The sequence below is a fragment of the Gobius niger genome (assembly GCF_951799975.1).
Source record: "Gobius niger genome assembly, chromosome: 23".
Classification (NCBI taxonomy): Eukaryota; Metazoa; Chordata; class Actinopteri; order Gobiiformes; family Gobiidae; genus Gobius; species Gobius niger.
In genome coordinates, this window is record NC_136874.1 from 6,542,850 (window position 1) to 6,549,254 (window position 6,405).

Consider the following 6,405-nt stretch of genomic DNA (forward strand, 5'->3'; position numbering starts at 1 on the left):
ACAAATCATTATTAGTGGACATATACAGTGGCTCAGTGTTCAAGAGTCTGATGGGAGCAGCATAACTGTTTTATAGGCCTATCTATAAAACTAATCGCACCGGGAACATTTCTATTTTGTGGAGCTGGATTCTACCATCTGCAACACTTGGCGTTTTCTTTGGGACACATTTAGGAACTTCTATTTGAGTAAATAAGCTAAATTAATTTGAAAACAGAAGGCTTTAGTGTAACTGGCAGAAACAAACTTGGTATCATAGATCTGTTTACCCAAAGTAGTCAGTGAGATATCTTCCCTTTTGGCTGTCCCTCCTCGTAACAACTGGTACACAGAAATAAATGAATAAAAACAGACTATTGTATAGTTGTAATCCTTTCTTTCCTTTCTCCTCGGGCAGTTCCAGTGACCTGAGCCTGAGCTGCTGGTCCCAGAGCACCACCTGATGGACGAAACCGGCAGCACACTAAACAGAATCACAAACGTTATCCATGAAATCAATCTCAAATCACTTTAACTGTGCTGCTGACAGTCGAGTGGTCTAAAATGAACTGTGTATCTAATAAGTAAAGTCAAATAAACTCATAACAGTGACAGAGAGTGTGCTGATGTGGTTGAGTGGTTATAGCACAGGGCTTTAACAAGTCTCCTCTGCCCTGTGAAATTTAGTAATACTCAAACAACACTATAAGATCACTACTTCTACTTCTCTACTTCTGATTTATCACCCGTTAGATTGAAATGTGTCCAGCTTCTTGCTTCTGCTGTTTGCCTCCAACCCAGCGACCACACCCAAGCTTCAACTCCAGCCCATGATATTGAAAATCACAATCTCTACAAGTCCAACCTGTCCCGATGATATAGATATAGAATCCCAAAAGTGGGCATCTCGGGGAGGGGCTTTCAAACGGGTCCCTGTCCCCTCAGCTTTTCGCTCAGGTTTCTTGTAATTGATGTCGGTGTGAAATAAATGTGTGTGGAGTGTGCAGAGAAGGTCAGGGGTGGACCGGGACTGAAAAACAGCCCTGGACTCTGACCAGCCAGGCCCAAATTTGCATAAATGCGTACTTCTAAAAACACATATTTTAACCTCTTACCCCCCCACCTTAACAAAGTGCATTTTCTCCAGTTCGGCTTTACCCAAATCCAAAAGCCTCTAGACTGGAGAGCCTCATTTGAAAGCTAAGACCTCGCAGTTTTTGTCACTTTTTTTGTGGTGTTTCTGTTTTTCACTGCTTTGTTGTTGGGTTTTCATCACTTTTTTGTCATTTATTTGTTGCTTTTGCGGCACATTTTTGTTCCGTTTTCATCCTCCGTTTCGTCGCTATTATGATGCTTTTCTTTTAAGCTCTTAGATTTGGATAAAGCTTGGTTAAATCGGAGCAAATGGAGAGGCCAGACCAGCGGGCCCGAGAGCCAGTGGCCCTGCTGTGCTCCTCCAGAATGGACATGTGGCCAGTCCGCCCCTGTTGGTGGTCATTTGCCAAAACTGTGAACTTTGTAAGTGCGATTTAGTCTAAAAAATTACTTAGAGAAATTTAATTTTAGGGCTAAATGGGGGGTCAATTCTCCACACATGCGTTCTTTGGGCAATGTGGTCAAACTAGAAGCAGGAAGTTGAAGTGTGGTCATCTTGGAGTAATTGTTTATCATGTCTATGCAGCGCCACAACTGTTCATTCATTTGGCTGTAGGTCCTTCCTGGAGGTTTGCCGGGTCCTCCATCCGGGAGAGCCACATGCAGCAGGAGTATCTTGTGTGATACTATTCAGAGAGGGGTGTAAAAAGAAAGATTTCACCCTTTAGTCACAGAGACCCGCCCTGCTTAACATCACAGTCCACCACAGCAAGGCCATGTCCCCGAACCTCTGCCACTGTCGACCTGGGCTGAGGGCCACAGGAGCCACAGGAGCCACAGGAGCCACAGGAGCCACAGGAGCCACAGGAGCCACCGGAGCCACCGGAGCCACAGGAGCCACGGCAGGACAGCGACACGTAAGTGCGCCATGAATGAATGCATGGGTTTAAAGCAGGGGGAGGCAAGTTTGCTCAGAGGACGGCCAGTTTTCTTCATTGTCAAAAGACCAAGGGCCGGACGCTCCAATTGAAGCAACTGAAGTAAAGCATCTCTTTCTACATATGCCAGTGTTGAACATCATATACACTGTCAACATGCCCATCTTAAATTAGATAAATGACTTAAAGGAATAGGCCACCGTTTTTACATACTGAGATATGTTCTTACCTTAGCTTTGACGAGTTCTTTAGGACCTGTCTGATCTTCACCCGTGCCTTCAGTCACGTAAACACAGCGCAGACGGCGTTAGCATTTAGCCTCTCCCTCTCTCCTCTATAGCTCCAAAACAGGTCAAGATAGAAGCTACCAAGCTCTTCCACGTTTTCCCTATTTAAATACGGTTACGTGAAGTGTTACACTACAAAGTATAATTACACAAAATTAAACAATGTGGATTTTCTAAGCGGATAAAAGGGGGGACTATATTGTAAGGCGTAATAATACCAGGAGTAATTTGAAATCCGTGCAGTAATCTTCACTTTACTGTGCGGACGCCAAATTACTCCTGCTTACATAACTTACAACAATAAGTTATGTGACAGATCTCTGCTGTGTTGCATAACCTTTCCACAGTTTGTTTATACTATTTAACAGCCTGTGATCTTTTTTATGGGTGTAATATGACTGGGGCTTGTCGAAGTTTGCAAATGTGGCTCTCCTGAAACCCTGATAAACCTTGTGCTGAGAGTGAAACTCAAATATTGTGTCATCCTCTTCTAGGTTTGTGATGAAGATGAGCAGCAGTTTTTGAAGGTAAGCGACATATATTAGTACTTCTCATCATCGCATCACATCATCATACGTAGATGATTATTGTGGCTCTGTCATGTGAGGTACTTTTCCATTGTGCTTCCGTGTAAAATAACAGACTACGTTGCCTTATTTTAGCTTCATCATCAGTTAATTATAAGATGAGATTAGACGGGACCTTACTGTTCAATGTAAATGTAAGTAAGTAATGCCTTGTACTGTATTCGTTTATTTTCCCACTTAATACAATTTTTAGACTTTGATAAATACAAATAGGCTGCCTTTTCAATTTTGTATTAAAGTCAGAACTGTATTCTATTAACTTGCCACCAGGTGGAGCTGTTACTCACCCAAATTTGGCCAAAAACACCAAAACTTATTACATGGCGTTGACAGAAAGTTTTGACACTGCGTTTCACATTATTATGCAAATGACAAAGTGTCAACTAGAGGATCATTTCAATGTGGTTGAAAAAATCTCCAAGTGATTTTTTTCAAAAATATATAGTAAAAACCTGTTCAAAATTATAATGCAAATCATCGTTTCAATACATTTTAAAGCTTGTAATTAACTGAAAAGGGTCATTTGTTGAATTCATCAAAAAACATCTTTACAGGTCAAGTTATATCTTAACATAGGAGCCACTCTTTGAGCAGCTTCAACCTGTCAGTTTTTGGAGAGCTTCTGTTTGCAGGATGTCAGAACAGCCTCCCAGAGCTGCCGTTCTGCCCCTCACAGAAGTTTTTCTTGTTGAGGCTCCAAAGGTTCTCAACAGGGTTGACGTCAGGGAAGGATGGGGTCCACATCAGAGTTTCTCTCCTTTTATGCTTTTTTTATTAAAGTCAGAACTGTATTCTATTAACTTGCCACCAGGTGGAGCTGCCAAAACCACCACAACTTATTACATATAGAGGCTGGTTGACAGAAAGTTTTGCCAGGTATTGATAGTGAGGTTAATGTATATGTATAGGCCCAAGCACAACACTTGTGATGTCATTTAATGTTTTATCCCCTTTTCCTTCTTTCAGCAGTTTTTCTCCCCATCTTCTCCTCCTCTGTGGCCACGATGTCCAAGTCCGCTCTCCTCAAACGGAGGCCTGGGCAAGTCCTCCCTCATGAACTGCTACGTCACCGACAAGTTTGACGGGCACCTTTTCCACACCATCGGAGTGGAGTTCCTCAACAAGGAGCTAGAAGTGGACGGGCACACGGTCACCCTGCAAATCTGGGACACGGCGGGACAGGAGCGTTTCCGCAGCCTGCTGCTGTTGAAAACTGAAAGATCCAGCTGGTTTCACTACTCATCCTTTTTTTTTAAGGATTTTGAAAGAGCGGATTGGAATTGAAAATGATCTTGCATCTTTTTATTGTATTTTTACTCTTGCAAACACGTCCAGGGCACTTGTCCAGATTTCAACTGCAGAGAAGAAAAGCTCAGTATCTTTGCTGAGCTACACCATGTTTGTCTTGTGTAAAAGTCTAATAAAAACCTTTCTAGGACCTCAAATAAACCTAATAAATGAAATATTGCATAATAACATTATTTGGAATGGAAAAACAAGAGTCCACAAAGCAACAGATCTGATCTTTCAATGTGATTTCCATTGACATTACATTTTCAGTAACTGTAAATATATATTTTATTATGTTTGATCACACAGTAGTTTGTTTTTCCCACCATTTTGGTAATAAACCACATTTCTGCAATATATATACTTTATCCTTATGTATTCATTATAATTGGATGTAAGGTTTTATTTGTGAGGTTGACACATTTTGGGGGAGGTACTATTGTGCAATCAGCAGGTAATGAGCTCCACCTGCGCTCCTGCAGTGAAAGCCCCGCCCTGTGGGAGGAGCTTCTGTCTGTCAGCAGCTGTTATAAGGGAGAAATCAAGGAAAGAGTTTGGGAGCAGCAGCGGCAGTGGCAGCAACACTTCTGGCTCTTGAAGATTCTCTACAACGGTGAGTTTACACTGTTCTGCAACTTATTTTAGACTTAAACTCATTTAAAAGTATTACATCTCAATTAGACACAACTATTAGGGAAATATCCAGTTATTATTGACTAAAGCAGTTTGAAAGAGCCCCGTGACATCAGAATTGAATCCCAAAGGACTTTGTTCATGATGTGGAAGAAATCCGGTCCATGTGGCAGTGCAACCTAATTTAATGTTAACATAAATCTATATAAATGTGAAGCTTGGCTTAGCTCACTAAATTGTGTCATTTTCGTTGACTGAAATGTTTAAAGAATTTCACAAAACGTTAATTAAAACCTAAATTTGAATTAAGACGAAGACCAAAGTAAAATGTCCAAATTAATACTTGCCAGTAACGGACCGATTTAAGGTTGGTTTTAATTTAAGATCTGCAGATATGCATTTAATCTTAAGTGAACACTAAAACCAGAGGCAAATGGCACTATTAACCAAACTTCAATGATCAGTAAAGTCTTTACACAAGTTTTGTTCATTTTAGTTTAATTTCATGTGCCGTTTGAACCCAAATTTCTTAATCAACAAATTCAAATGTTTGTGTATTGCGGCTGATTGGCGCAGGTGCGGCTCTGATTGGCGCAGGTGCGGCTCTGATTGGCGCAGGTGCGGCTCTGATTGGCGCAGGTGCGGCTCTGATTGGCGCAGGTGCGGCTCTGATTGGCGCAGGTGCGGCTCTGATTGGCGCAGGTGCGGCTCTGATTGGCGCAGGTGCGGCTCTGATTGGCGCAGGTGCGGTGCTGATTGACGCCTACATCAACCAATCCGCTTAACCCTGACCAAGCCACTAACCTTAAAGCTCGTGCGCTGGTGCCTAATCTTAATAGTACGTGCGGCTGATCACCATCTGATTAAAGCTAAAACGAGGAACTCTCGATTTGGCAATGAGGATCAAATTTAGCTCTTGCCTAAAAGTTCCATTATCACGTTTGATCCATTATGTCTTTCTAATTGTTTATCCCAGTGTATTTTCTAACCCTTGTGCAGGTGCAGCTGAAGTTGGCGCTGGAGCTGCTTGGGTCCGGAGACGGTTGCACAGAAGAACCACATCCCAGTCCGCAGAAGCTACACCCCAGGTAGGTTTCCATCCACAGCCGTCTGAAGTTTCTTTGTTTGATTTGATATGTGCACTAGCCATTAAGTCAGATGGTATAATTTCGATAGATGTTAATTTATGCCCTCGGTACAAAGATCTTTGTCGTCGCTAGAAAGCGCAGACAAGGGTTCTTCAGCTAATCTGGATGTGCTATTTTAAAAACTTTATTTGACCGTTAATTAACTGCTACAAAAATGGCAATCTGAGTATGTAAAACTAAAAACATGTCTAATATAAAAAAGCTTTCCCCAGTTACATTGGCCAAATTTAAATCTCATGCCAACATTACAGGCTTTGTTTTGCCCTTTCATTTAAATAGAAAATAGTTAACTGAATACTATCCAATAATTTTAGTTTTTGGCAATCAACTTAAGGTGTAAGGTAAGCCTTTTTTTATGAGTAGGTAAACATCTTAACTTCATTTTGTGATAACCATTGGCTGATAAATTCTAACATATTGTAAAAATGTAAACCATTTCAATTAACAA

The 6,405-nt window shown here is 41.4% G+C and overlaps 1 long non-coding RNA gene across 1 annotated transcript; it reads left to right on the forward strand.

Annotated features, from left to right (window-relative positions):
• Positions 1-1,961: 1,961 nt before the first annotated feature.
• LOC306981895 lies at positions 1,962-3,914 on the forward strand. Its single transcript, XR_013794155.1, has 3 exons — positions 1,962-1,991; positions 2,794-2,826; positions 3,853-3,914. It is a non-coding gene; the product is annotated as an uncharacterized lncRNA (long non-coding RNA).
• The last annotated feature ends 2,491 nt before the right edge of the window (positions 3,915-6,405 follow it).